Source organism: Lynx rufus, unplaced genomic scaffold, assembly GCF_022079265.1.
Source record: "Lynx rufus isolate CCGP_SWC_20201006 ecotype Redwood Valley unplaced genomic scaffold, mLynRuf1.p SCAF_16, whole genome shotgun sequence".
In the NCBI taxonomy this organism is placed as follows: Eukaryota; Metazoa; Chordata; class Mammalia; order Carnivora; family Felidae; genus Lynx; species Lynx rufus.
In genome coordinates this window covers 17,010,063-17,024,262 of record NW_025814830.1, presented here as the reverse complement: position 1 = coordinate 17,024,262, position 14,200 = coordinate 17,010,063, and positions in this window count along the sequence as shown.

Here is a 14,200-nt window from a genome sequence, read left to right as displayed (position 1 = left end):
GGGCTTCATCGTTAGCCCCAGGGTATGGTTTGATTCGGTTTTCTTTCTGACGACGCGTATTACTGTCTTAAATTCTAAAAGGTTTTACTATTGTCATCTGATACAATTCTTACGATGGTCCAAGCATGTAATTTATAGCATAGCTACTTTTTAGTCAGCCAACACTTTGATGGCTTACTTGTGTTCTATGAGAAAGGAGTGGACTCCCCAGTAGAGGTCAAGGCACTGATATGGGGCTCAGGACACAGACTTAACGTCGCTCTGATTTGCTTGATGTATCAAGGGCTGAGAGATTTGCATTCGGCTCTATCATTACAGCTGTGCTTTTGTCCATTTCTCTTTACTCCTTTGTACAATTAGTACTTTGTAATTTTGTGCATAAGCACCCACGACAGTTCCTCATTTTTGATTGCATCATTTTTGTTGAAGCATATAATTGACATACAAGATCGTGTTAGGTTCAAGTATGCCTCCTTTCTTCTAAATTGTGACTTACATCATTCTGAGACCCCTTACGCCCTTTTTAAACTATTTTGTTAGAACTCTGTTATTTTCGGGTGGTTTAGGTTCCCAGAAAGAAATGAGTGAAGGTACAGAGATTTACCATTTACTCCCTGCCTCCACTGGTGTATGGTCTCCACCACCAGAGAGTTCCACTGATGAACCTACACTGACACATCATTACCACCCAAAGTTTATATCTGCATTACCTTCACTCTCGGCATTGTACGTTCCTGGGTTTGGACGAGCGTATATCCATGACGTGTATCCATCATTATGGTTATCAGATTATTTTCACCTCTGTGTAAAAATCCTCTGTGCTCTGTCTCATCATCCCTCTCTCCCCAGTCTCTAGCAGCCACTGATGTTTTTACCATCTCGAGAGCTTTGGCTTTTCTAAGATGTCATATAGTTGGAATAACACAGCACGTAGCCTTTCAGATCGGATCCTTTCATGTAGTAATATGCATTTAAGGCCCTTCCGTGTCTTTCCATAGCTTGAAAGCTCATTTCTTGTTAGTGCTGAAGAATCTCGTAGTGTCTGGATCTACTTTATCCATTCACTGACTGAAGGGCCTCTTGGTTGCTTCCAAGTTTGGGCACTTATGAATAAAGCAGCTATAAACCTCTCTGCGCAGGTTTTTGTGTGGACATAAGTCATCAACTCCTTCAAGTAAATACCAAGGAGTGAAATTGCCGGGTTAAACTGCAGGAGGAAGTTTAGTTTTCTAAGAAACCATCAAATCGTCTTCCAAAGCGGCTGGACCATTTTTTTTTTATTCCTACCAGCATTTGGTATTATCAGAGTTCCAGATTTGGGTCTCTCTGATAGGTGCGTCCGTTTATTTTTTAAATCTTTACATAACAATTTGCGTAGAGTGCTATCTTAAAGATAGTAAGTCATCTTACTTACCTATGCCATAGGTATCATCCTATAAGTAAGCAAAAACCATAGGTAAGCAAAAACCTATGCCGTAGGTATCATCCTCATCGTACCAACAAGGAACTGAGGCACAGAGACCGATTAACCTGCCTCAGGCCTCGCGGAAAGTAAATCCAGAAACACTCCTCAACCCAGGTTCCAGGGTTTCTGTTTTTCTTTAAATTATTTTTTTCTTGAGATACAATTCAAATAGCATGACATCTGCCCCTTTAAACTACACAACGTTGTATCAGTCTTTGTCTATTTACAACGTGGTGCAACCATCACCGCTCTCTAATTCCAGAACATTTCCGTTGCCTCAAAGAGAGACCCCCTACCCCAGAGCAGTCGGTCCTAACCCCTACTCCCAAACCCCCCTCTCAGTGGATTTGCCCTCTCTGCACCTTTCATAGAAATGGAATCCTACCATATGTGTCCAGCTTCCTTCATTTAGTATGTTTTTAAGATCCATCCATATCGTAGCGCGCATCAGTACATCCTTCCTTTGTAAGCCTGAATGATATTCCATTGTATGGATAGACCACACTTTACTTATCCACTTACCAGTTGATGGTCATTTGGATTATTTTCATTGCAGGGTTATTATGAATAACACCTCTGGGAACATTTGTGCACGTGTGTCTAAGTGAACCCATTTTTTTTTCCAACTCTCTTGGATACGCACTTTGGGCTAAAATGGCTGGGTCCCAAGGTAAGTCTGTGTTCAACGTTTTGAAGAATCACCCAACTGTGTTCCCCAGTGGCAGCAATATTTTATATTCCCACGAGCAACATACGACACAGAATCTGTGTTGTTAAAGGCTGTGCTTTGCGACTAGTCAGCATTCAACAGGAATTTAATCTATTCAGGTACCATTCTTACTCTCCTCGTATTATTTATTATATCGCGGTCGGGTATTTTTATTGGTTACCTTTAGACATTTCAATAATATATTTAAAACTTCTCCTTCCATTTCATCAGTGCTTGATGGTATCTCTTGAGTCCCTACTTCATAAAGTCAGGATGTCGTGGCCTAACGTTTCTTCCTGTGTCTTCCTCCCCAGCCCCCCTACCCCAACACACCCCTCCATCACCCGACTCGGGGCAACTATTTTGTGACTTTCTATTATCAGGCTGTAATCAGTCACGCCTTCTACACTTTGCCCTTAGGCTGCCTCCATAGCCTAAAAACCATTCACCAATATCATTGCCGTGCAACTAGTCAGTGCTGGCCACAGAATACACTAGAAGTCTGTTTCCAGAGCGCCGAGTGGCTCAGTCGGTTAAGCATCTGACTCTCGATCTTGGGTCAGATCATGATCTCACAGCTCTTGAGTTCGAGCCCCACATCAGGCTCTGAGCTGACAGCACAGAGTCTGGTTGTGATTCTCTCCGCGCCCCTCCCCTCTTTCTCACTCTGCCCCTCCCCCGCTTGCTGGCGTGCTCTCTCTCTCTCTCAAAATAAATAAATAACTTTAAAAAAAGAAAAGAAACAAGAATTCTGTGTCCTTCTCAGAACATCAGTGTCATGACTCCTGGGCCACTCAGAGAATAATTTGCCTAGCGTCAAGGTCTAGCGGGGTCTCATTTATTTGCATCAATTGTTTAAAATAAGGGAGCAATTTAGTTCATGTGATATACATGTCATTCTTGCAAAGTTTTTATTCTTCTTGTTTTATTTAAGTCTAATATTTCTCTCATAGAGTTTCTAATTGCATTTTTTTTCTTTCTTGACACACGTTTTGCCCTTATCAAATCTTTTTTTTTTAACTCTCAATAACGCTTTCTACGCTATCGTATCCTAACATCTCCCTCCCAGATCCCTCTGCTCGATCCCTATAATAAACCACTTGCTGAGTTGGACTATTCACAGCTACCACCCTGAGAAAGCAGATCTGTGCCTTCCTTCTGAGAGCCAACACTCCCTAGACCTTTATTTTCCTCTTCTTAATTTAGTCCCTCACCCTCCTAGAGAACATATCCAAATACCTTCTGGAAAAGGGAAGTAGGGACAGTGTTCAAACATTGTAAGAGAAAAAACACTACAGGGCAGTTTTCTTCATGAAGATAGACTCAAAAGTGATAAATGCTTTGGCAAATAGAATCCAGCAATATACAAAAAAATGTATCATAACAAAGTGGGATTCATCCCAGAAATGCAATATTGGTTAAATTTTTAAATCAATCAATGTAATTCACAGCAAACTGAAAAATAAAAATTATATGATGACCTTAATACATGCAAAAAAATGATAAACCCCAACACCTGTTCATGCTAAAAACAAATAATAATAATAATATCTCAGCAAACAAGAACAGAAGGAAATTTCCTCAACCTCTCAGTAGTGAACACCATTTTTTTTGCTAAGGTAAGGAGAAGGAAAAGGTAATTGTGCTGAACATCACCATTTATTCAGCATTGGTCTTAACCAGTGAGATAAGGCAAGAAAAGGAGGGAGGGTAGTCGTACATGTTGTAAAGTAAAAATATAACTGTCTTTATTTGAAGATGATATGATCATCTACATAGAAAACTCTAAGGAATCTTCAAAAAAGGAACCAGAGCTAATAGGTAAGCTAGCAAAGCCACAACAAGAAAGTTCAGTACATAAAATCAACGGGATTTCCCTGTTCTTGTTATAAACAAGTCAAAATTAAAATTTAAGGACTATCGAACACAATAGCATCAACAGTGTGAAACACTGAGGGACAAATTTAACATAATATGGGCAAGGCCTAAAAGCTAAAAACTACAGAAAATGGCTATGAAGGTAAAGAAAATCTAAATACATGGAGAGGGATCCCGTGTCCATGACATTCGGTGTTAACACAACAGTGTTGTCAATTCTTGCTGAATCAATCGATAGATTCAATGCAATGTTTATCAAAATCCCAAGAGGGTTTTGGAGAAATTGATAGGACTTCAATGTTTATGTATGGAAATATGTATTGATTTATATGGAAATTCAAATGACCCAGATTAGTTAAAACCATTTGGAAAAGGAGAACAAAGTTGGACAATGTATACATTATCTGATTCCAAAACTTACTGTAAATCCGCAGCAGTCAAGGCAGTGGGTATTGGTGAAAAGATAAATTTATTGCTCAACAAAAAGGAATAAAGTTGAGAACTACACCCCCTCAAACATGGTCAACTGATTTCTGACAAAATTACCAAGATAACCCAGCGCAGAGAAGATAGTCCTATCAATAAATGTGCTGGAAAAATTGAACAATTCTATGCAAAGAAAAAGAAAAAAGAAACAAAGAAGAATCTTGACCTCATATCAGGCACAAACATTAACCCAAAATGAATTACAGACCTAAACATAACTAATTCTATATGCTTCTGGAAGCAACCAAACTTTTATGAGAAACTCATAGTGACCCTAGGTTAGGCAAAGATTCTTAACACACAAAAAAGACCTGGAAGGGAAAAAAATAATAGATTGGATTTCATTATATTTAAAACGTGTTGTGCTTCAAAGACACCATCATGAAAAGGAAAAGGCAAGGCACAGACTGGGAGAAAAAGTTTGCAAAACGGTATCTGAGAATGAACTTGTATCCAGAATATATAAAGAACTCCAATGCTGCGAACAGATAAAAATGAGCAAAGGATTTGAATAGCTGTTTCACAAAAGAAGATATAGGCAGAAGGCAAGTAAGCACATGAAAAGATGCTCCACATCATTAGTCATTGGGGAGATGCCAGTTAAAAGCACAGTGATTTGGAGATACCATTGCACACCTATTAGAATGGCTTGGAATTTGCTGCTGAGAAGGTAAAGAGGCTGAAACCCCCATGCACCGCTGATGGGGATACAAATGGCACAGCCATTTGGAAAATACTTTGGCGATACCTTATAAGGTTCAACATACACTTATTGTATGATGCAACAGTACTATCCCTAGGTATCTACTGAAGAGAAACGAAGACATTCATTCACAAAGACTAGAAGACAAATGTTTACAGAAGCTGTATTCTCGATATCCAAACCCGGGGAACAATCCAAACGTCCCCCCATCTGGTGAGCCGATAAACACAATAGGCTGTGTTCATACAATGAAATACTACACAGAAATGACAAGGCATGAGCTCCTTATACACTAAACAATACGGATGAATCTCAAAAGTGTTATGTTTAAGGAAAGAAGCCACAAAAGACTACATGTTGTATGATTGCATATCTGTGAAATTCTAGAAAAGGAAAGGAGCGGAGGGAAGGGTAATGACTTGTAAGGGGCAGGGAGAGCTTTCCGGAGTGACAGAAATGCTCTGGGTCATGGCCATGCATATATCAAACTCATTGAGTTATAAGATTAAATACGGAAACTTTGATTATATGCAAATTTTACTTCAGTAAACTAATTTTCTAAAAGTGTGCCCAGCAGATAAGCTTTCTTAAGCCCTTAAACCGACCTCCACTTCCAAGGGATGGTTCGACTGAGTATGGAATTCTGGGTCATATTGGTTTTTCTAATTCAAATGTTGAAAGCATTACCTTCTAGAATCCAGGGCTGCTTATGAAAAAGCAAACGACAGTGTGAATCTCTTTCCTATAGGGTGACTTTTTCCTCTTTCTTTAATTTTTTATGATAATGATATTAACATACCATTACTGAGAGCTTCTAGTGTTCCAAGTCCTGTTCTACGTACAATATTCCCAGTGCCTTGGAATTTCTCAGTGATAAATCCAGTTGTGATGTCTTTTTCATTACTGTTCTAAAAACTCAGAGAACTGTTTGAATATACAGACTCCTATCCTTTGGGGGAAGTTTCTTCTGATGCTTCCTAGGCATTTTCTTTTTTTCTGTCTCAGCCTCCTCTGTTCTCTGCTACTATAGTCCCAATAACGGGGATTAGACCTTTTGGGGATTGATCCTTTATTTCTCTTTTCTCTCATCTTATAATTTCTCCTCTTTCCAGACCTTTTATTGCTTCTTTTATTTTGGTAATCATGTTTTTCCTCTCTGAGACACTTCTTAACTTTCTGAGTGATCCTTGTCCTTCAGCTAGTGTTCTTGTTCTTTGAATGTAACATCTCGGACATCTTGCTTTTTATCATGCTACACACACACACACACACACACACACCTCTACCTGGTGACCCTTCATTATCCATTCATATATTTATGGTTGAGTTTGCTCACAACTTCCCCCTTGTCTCACTGCTGAGTTCCGACTAGCGTTCTTTTGAGAGGCAGAAAATGGCAGTGAAATTGGAGTGACAGGCTTTGGATTAGATGAGGAGGAGTGTTGGGTATTAGACAACCCTAATACCTACCAAAATGAGACCAGCCAGTTGTAGGCATTATCATTCAAGGCAGAAGACTCAGCATCTCCCAGATCATACTTATGTTTGTTTGTTTATTTGTTTATTTGGCATAAAGGCCCCCATCTCCCCTCCTGGAGAATTAAATTCCAGCAACCTAAGTCAGCTCAGCATGTAGAAGTGGGAAAGGGATCAGGTCGTCAGCCAGCATCCTTATGCTATGCCGTGACCTCTGAGGACTGCACCTGCTCCTAGGCCAACTCCGCTGCCCCGTCCTCTGGCTGACCAGCTGGGCTAAGCCAGGAATCTCTAAGAGCACCCAGCCCCCACCTCCTCAGTGGACCTCTTATTACATCTTCTGGTCTGTGCCGTCCTTGCAATAGGTCATCCTCAAGCCCAACCCTGCCCACTTTTGATCATTCGGAATTTCTTTTCCTCCATTTGAAGCCCTGCTCCCTGCTTTCTTTCACTGATGCTTCTTTCTATATGAGTTTTTGGTTCGTTTGTTTTTCATTTGTTTCTTTGTACCTCCCTCCACCAGCACCACAGGACCTTAGAAAGCACAGAGTGCAAACACTTAGATATGACTCCCTTCACAAATAAAAACCGTCTTCACCTTTCGTCTTTTGCCCATCAAAAACCACTCCTGCTAACAATGATGAGGTGTCCTTAAATGTCCGAGGACTGTTTCAAAGACACGATAACCATCTGTGTATCTCTCACAAGTTCTACACATTTGTCAAGGAAATCGAGATTAATTTTGTAAGAACAAAGAGGAATCTATGTAATTTAGGTGAATTTTTCTATATCCTTATTTAATACGCTTTTTGATTGTGTTGAAGAATGAATGGTTTGTTTAAATCTTTCACCATAATTTTGGTGGTATAATAACAACTTTAAAAATTGCTCTAAACATATATACTTAGATGTTGTTATTTGGGACATAAAAGTTCATGACTACTCCAGCTTCATGAGGAAGTGAACCTTTTATCAAAGTAAGACGACTGTTCTATTTAATTATGTCATCTTACATTTCACTTTTTCTGATACTAATACGGTCAATGCAGCTGTCTTTTCACTTATATATTCTTAACATATCCTTAAAAATCCCTTTACTCTTATATTTTCTCTGAAAATTTACTTTAGTGTTTCTCTTAAGTAGTAAAAAGCCTAAATATCAATTTATTTTTGGAACCATTGAGGAGTGTAATGCATTCATTCATTTGACAAATATTTGTTGGGGAATACTATGTATTAGATCTGATAATCAGAACAGAACGAACATGGTTCAAGCCATTCCAAATTCTTGTACATCTTACTTTCTCTAACTATTTAAATACACAACCTTTTTGCTTTTTTGTTTCTTCTGCGAGCCCTGAACTTCTAATCAAAAGAGGGAGAAATAAGAAAGACAAGAATTCAATATTCACTGATGATTTAAAAAAATACTCTTAACAAACTAAAACCAGACTTTCCTTAAGCTGATAAAGAATATTGATTGAAACACCTGCCTATAAATGATGGAAGGTCGAAAGCTTCTTTTCCAAGACCAGGAATAAAACAAGGGTGTTCACTCTCACCACACATACTTAGCATGGTCCTGGAAGTGCTATAGCTACAGCAATTAGGAAAAAAGAAAGAAAGAAATGGTATTCAAATCAGAAAAGAAGAAGCAAAATTATCTCTATTTGCAGACGATATGATCTTATATATAGAAAATCCTAAAGACTCCACCAAAAGAACACTTAGAACTAATCAACAAATTCAGTAAAGTTGTGGAATACAAAATCAACATTAAAAAAATAAGTTGAATTTCTATATACGAACAACAAACTTTCTGAAAAAGAAATAAAAAATTCCATTTATAATATTATCAAAAATAATAAAATAGATGCAAATAAATTTAAACAAGGAGGTGAAAGATCTGTACCCTGGAAATTACAAGAGACTAATGAAAGAAATGGAAGAAGAACAAAAAAATGGAAAGGTATTATGTGCTCATGGATTAGAAGACGTGATGTTGTTAAAATGTCCATACTGCCCAAAGCCATCTAGAGATTCACCGCAATCCCTCTTAAAGTTCCAATGACATGGTTCACAGAAATAGAAAAAACAATCCTAAAATGTGCACAGAACCACAAAAGACCTCAAACAGCCAAAACAATCCTGACAAAGAACAAAACTAGGGGCATCACCATTCCTGATTTCAAACTTTATTACAAAGCTATAGTAATCAAAACAGCTTGGTGCTGGTATAAAAACAAACACAGAGACCAATAGAACAGAAGTCAGAGCCCAGAACTAAACTCATACATATACAGTCAACTCATATTTGACAAGGGAGACTAAAAGACACAATAGGAAAAGACAGTCTCTTTAATAAATGGTGCTGGGAAAACTGATAACCACAAGCAAAAGAATGAAATGGATCTCTATTTTATACCACACACAAAAATTAATTCAAAACAGATGAAGGACTTACATATAAGAGCCAATAAAACTACCAGGGGAAAAAAAAAATAGTGCAAAAGTTCCTTGGCATTGGTCTTGGCAGAAAATTTTGGGATATGACACCAAAAACACAAATAAACAAGTGAGACTACACCAGACTAAAAACTTGTGCGCTGCAAAAGAAACAATCAACAAAATGAAAACGGAAACGAAGTGAAACAAAAATGAAAATGAAATCAACAAAATGAAAATGGAAGGGAGGATGTATTTGCAAACCATCCATCTGATGAAGGGTTAATATACAAGAATCATAAGAAACTCAATAGCAACAAAACTTAATAGCAAAAAAAAATAAGTCCGGTTTAAAAGTGGGCAGAAGACTTGAATAGACATTTTTCCACAGAAGACACGCACATGGTCAATGGGTACATGTAAAAATGCTCAACATCACTAATCATCAGGGAAATGCAAATCGAAACCACTATGCGGCAACACTTCTTACTCATTAGAATGGCTATTGTCAAAAAGACAGAAGAGAATAAGTGGTGTGGAGGCTGTGCACAAAAGGGAACCTTTGGGCACACAGGTGGGGCTGTAACTTTGTATATTCACTATGGAAAATAGCTTTGGAGGTTCCTCAAAAAAATTAAAAACAGAACTACCATAAAAGCCAACAATCTGCCTTCTAGGTATATATCTGAAGGAAATGAAATCATTATCATGTGGAGATATCTCCACCCCCATATTCATTGCAGTATTGTTCACAACAGCCAAGATATGGAAAGAACCTAAGTGTCCTTGGAGGGATGAATGAAGAAAGAAAATACAAAATATATAGACATAGATAGATATACATATCAAAGTGGAATATTATTCAGCTATTAACAAAAGAAATTCTGCCTTTTGCAACAACATGGATGGAACGTGAGAGCATTGTGCTAAGTGAAATAATTCAGATGGAGAAAGACATATATTGTATATTGTCACTGACATGTGGAATCTAAGAAAGATGAACTCATAGAAATAGAGAGTATAATGGTAATTGCCAGCGTTGGGGGTGGGGAAATGGGGAGATATTGGTCAATGGGTATAAACTTCCAGTTAGAAAATGAATACGTTCTGGGGATTTAATGTACAGCACGGCTACTATAATTAACAATACCGTATTATATACTTGAAAGTCGTTAAGAGGATAGATCTTAAATGTTATCCCACCAAAAAAAAAAATGATAATTATGTGAAGGAATGGAGGTATTACTAATCTTATTTTAGTAATCACTTTGCAACACATACGTGTACCAAATCATCACGTTGTATATCTTAAACGTGCTTATGTTATATGTCAATTGTAGCTCAATAAAGCTGGGAAAGTAAAAGATAAAACAAAATAAATAAATCAGCATGACTATAGCAAATATGTACTCAATGGTAAAACTGAAAGCTTTTCCCCTTGAAATCAGACATGAGAGAAGGATGTACAATTTCATCACTTCCATTTAACACTTTACTGGAGGTTCTAACCAGTGCAATAAAGGAAGAAAAGTAAAGAGAAGATACCCAGATGCAAAAGGAAAAAAAAATACTAATATTTTCTGATGATATGATTGTGTACAAAGAAAGTACAAAAGAATCTATAGACAATTAGGATTAATAGAGAACTCAGCAAAAGATGCTGGACACCAGAAAATATGCAAAAATCCATTTTATTTCTATATATCAGCAAAAAACACACAGAAAATAAAGTTTTAAAAATTATTAACATTTACATTAGCATCGAAGAGCAACATATACCTAGAAATAAACCTAAGAGAAAATAGGAAAATGTGTAAGACACTTAATTGAAAACTACAAAATATTATTAAGAGAAACAAAAAAAAATAATAATAAACTAAATAAATGGAAGACTTGATTTATAAAATCAAATCTTCCCAAATTGCTCTAAAATTTTTCTATAATCGCAATCACAATCCAAGCATAGTTGTGTGTGTATGTATGTGTGTATGTGTAAATTTACAAGCTGATTCTTAAATTTTTGTGAAAATTCATGAGCCAGGGCAATCAGAAAGAAGAAAAACAAAGCTGAAAGACATACTGCCAGGTATAAAGACTTATTCTAAAGCTATAACAAGACTCTGTGATGTTAGTGCAAGGATAGACCAAAACACTCGATGGAATAAACAATCTAAAAACCACATTATGTTCTGTCACCTAATTTATAAAAAGTTGACTCCATAGTGCAGCCTTTTCAATAATGATGCCAGGTCAACTGAATATCCACATGAGAAAAAATACATCTTGACCCCTATCTCACACCATACATAAAAATCAATCCCAGGTATACTGCAACATCTTGTAGGCATGGGGAGTAGATAAAGATTCTTAAACAGACCTCACACACAAAAATTGTAAAAAGGCCAACCACACGTGGTAGAAAATACACACATACACACCATCTGTAGCAAAGGTCTCTTACTGAAACATATACGTAGAACTCCTATAAATTAATAAGAACAAGATTTTTTTTAAGTTTATTTATTTTGAGAGAGAGAGAGGGAGAGACAGGAGGGGGAGAGAGAGAGAGAGAGAGAGAGAGAGAGAGAATCCCAAGCAGACTCCGTGCCATCAGCGCAGAGCCGGACTTGGGGCTTGAACCCACAAATCATGAGATCATGACCTGAGCTGAAACCAAGAGTCAGACACTGAACCAACTGAGCAACCCAGGTTCCCCAGAATAAGATTTTTTAAATAGAAAGATGGTTCAAAGACAGGAACAGTCACTTCATAAAAGAAGATCCCCCAAAATGGCCACTAAATGGATGAAAAGGGATCTCACCAGTCATCTGTGAAATGTTACGTTAAAACTGCTATACGGAATGGCTGAAATGGAAAAGATGGAAAACACCAATGGATATAGAACAACAGAAACTCTCACGCCCTTCTCTTGGTGATGTATATTGGTAGAAATATCTGGGAAAACTGCTCGGCAGTATCTAATAAACCTGAACATATGTGTCTCTTTGACCCAGCAATTCTAAGTCCAGACTCCACTAAAATGCATGTATCTTTTTAACAAAACCCATGTATTGGCATATCCACGGCGGAGCCATTGCTATTAGTAAAAAACTGGAAACTCCTCAAATGGCACCATCAACAGTGCAATTGGTAAGTAAATTGTGACGCATTCACACAAAGGCTCCCCGCTAAAGAAAAGGGACACTACAACCACACTTCCTAAATAAACCTCAGAAAGATAATGTTGAGAAGTAGAAGCCGGCAAGAAGAACGTATATGGTAGGATTCCATGTATCTGAAGTAGAAACCCACCCGTGGGTTCCCAGTGACAGTAATTGGAAAGGAACAGGAGGTATCCTCTGGGGTCTAGCCATGGCCTTCATACTGACAGCGGTGGTTGTCCGTGGAAGTTCACCAAGCTGAACACAGAACGTTTTTCTGCACGTATGTGATACTTGAATGAAGCCAAACAAAAAAGAAAGAAAAAGACAACTCACCCATCTTTATTTTTATAATGGTCTCTTTGTAAAATGGGAATATTAATATTGTTCCCTTGTACTCTTTCTAATTTTACTAACACAATTAGCAATATTTAGGCCCGAACTATTGCCACAGTTTTTAGCAACTGTTAAATTATTTTATGTTTTAAGCATTATTTTGCATTTTTTTTCCTATAAGCTATATTTCCCACAATTGTACCGACTTACTTAATTAAATATTTCACTGGATGCCAATTCTTATAGCTCAGATTCTCTGTTTCTGACTCACAGATTTTGATTCACTTCTCATCCGACTGGGAAACATCTTCGGAGAGATGGGTTTCGTCATGTCTAATACTGGTCTTTTTTCCATCATCCTATTTAACTGTTTCCTGATTATTGTTTGTGTTTTGCTTTATATCTTTTGTTTGATGACCCAGTTTTGTTTGCTCTTTTTTGAATAATTAGTGACACGAAAGTTAAATCTCTTATTTTTATACTCAGTTGAGTGGGCTGAACTTTTGAGAAAATACCTTGATTTTTCTCTACCGTATTGAAAATGATACAGTATCCATTCTGCCCTCTGCATATAAGGATACATTCCGTGGACACTTTCTTCATGCTTCTTCTCTGCATCTCATCTCCCAATTTCAGTTGATATACTATGGAACTTAAATATATCCATTAAAAATCTTATTTTTGCCCTTGTCGTAAACTCTGTAACCCCATTTTAAACCACTAATCTGAATAAATGTTTCCTTTTCAGTGCTTTATGCCATTTCTTTGACACCTACCCCTTCCCACTTCTTGAGTTCTTTATGATTTATACGATCTTCTTCAGCTGGGGCAATTCTTTGAGTATTTTTTTGATGAAGGACACATGGGTGGTATATTTCCTAAGTACTTCCATATTTCCAAATCTGCAAGGTTGTCTCAGGGATGATAGGTTGAGAGAATGTAGAATTGTGTTTTCAATTCAAAATAACCTTTTGTTATTGCTAAGGCAGTATACGTACACTGTAGAAAATTAGAAAATATGGACAAGTGAAAGTAAGAAAATGAAACAATCCCTTTCCTACTGTTAACACCCTAGACTGGATCCTCCCGGATCTTTTTCTACACACATACGTGTCTACGTCTGTCTATTCAAGTAAGACCATGTACACTGTTTGGTAACATGTTTTTATTCCATAAATAAATGTTTACCTCTTCATAGCATCAAATTAGAATGTCACCTAGCGCCCAAATTGTACTCAAACTTCCCCAATTGTCTTTCACAGGGGGCTTGTCCCAAGTAGATACAATCCAGACGATTATTTCTTTAAATTACCTCCGATCTAGAAACGGTCCCTTTCTCATGGGGGTGGTTGTTGCACGGATCGGGGCCAGCACGCCATCTTCGCGAGATGTCTGCTTGCCCACTTGCGTGTCCTGTTGGAGGCACATTCCTATTTGTCCAAATCTCTGTAAACACCTTTGTCGCCTTCTGGTCATTTCGTTTGGCAGAAGAAAATTCAGACAGCAGCTGGGTTTCCCCTTCCTTCCTTCTTCCTGCTTCC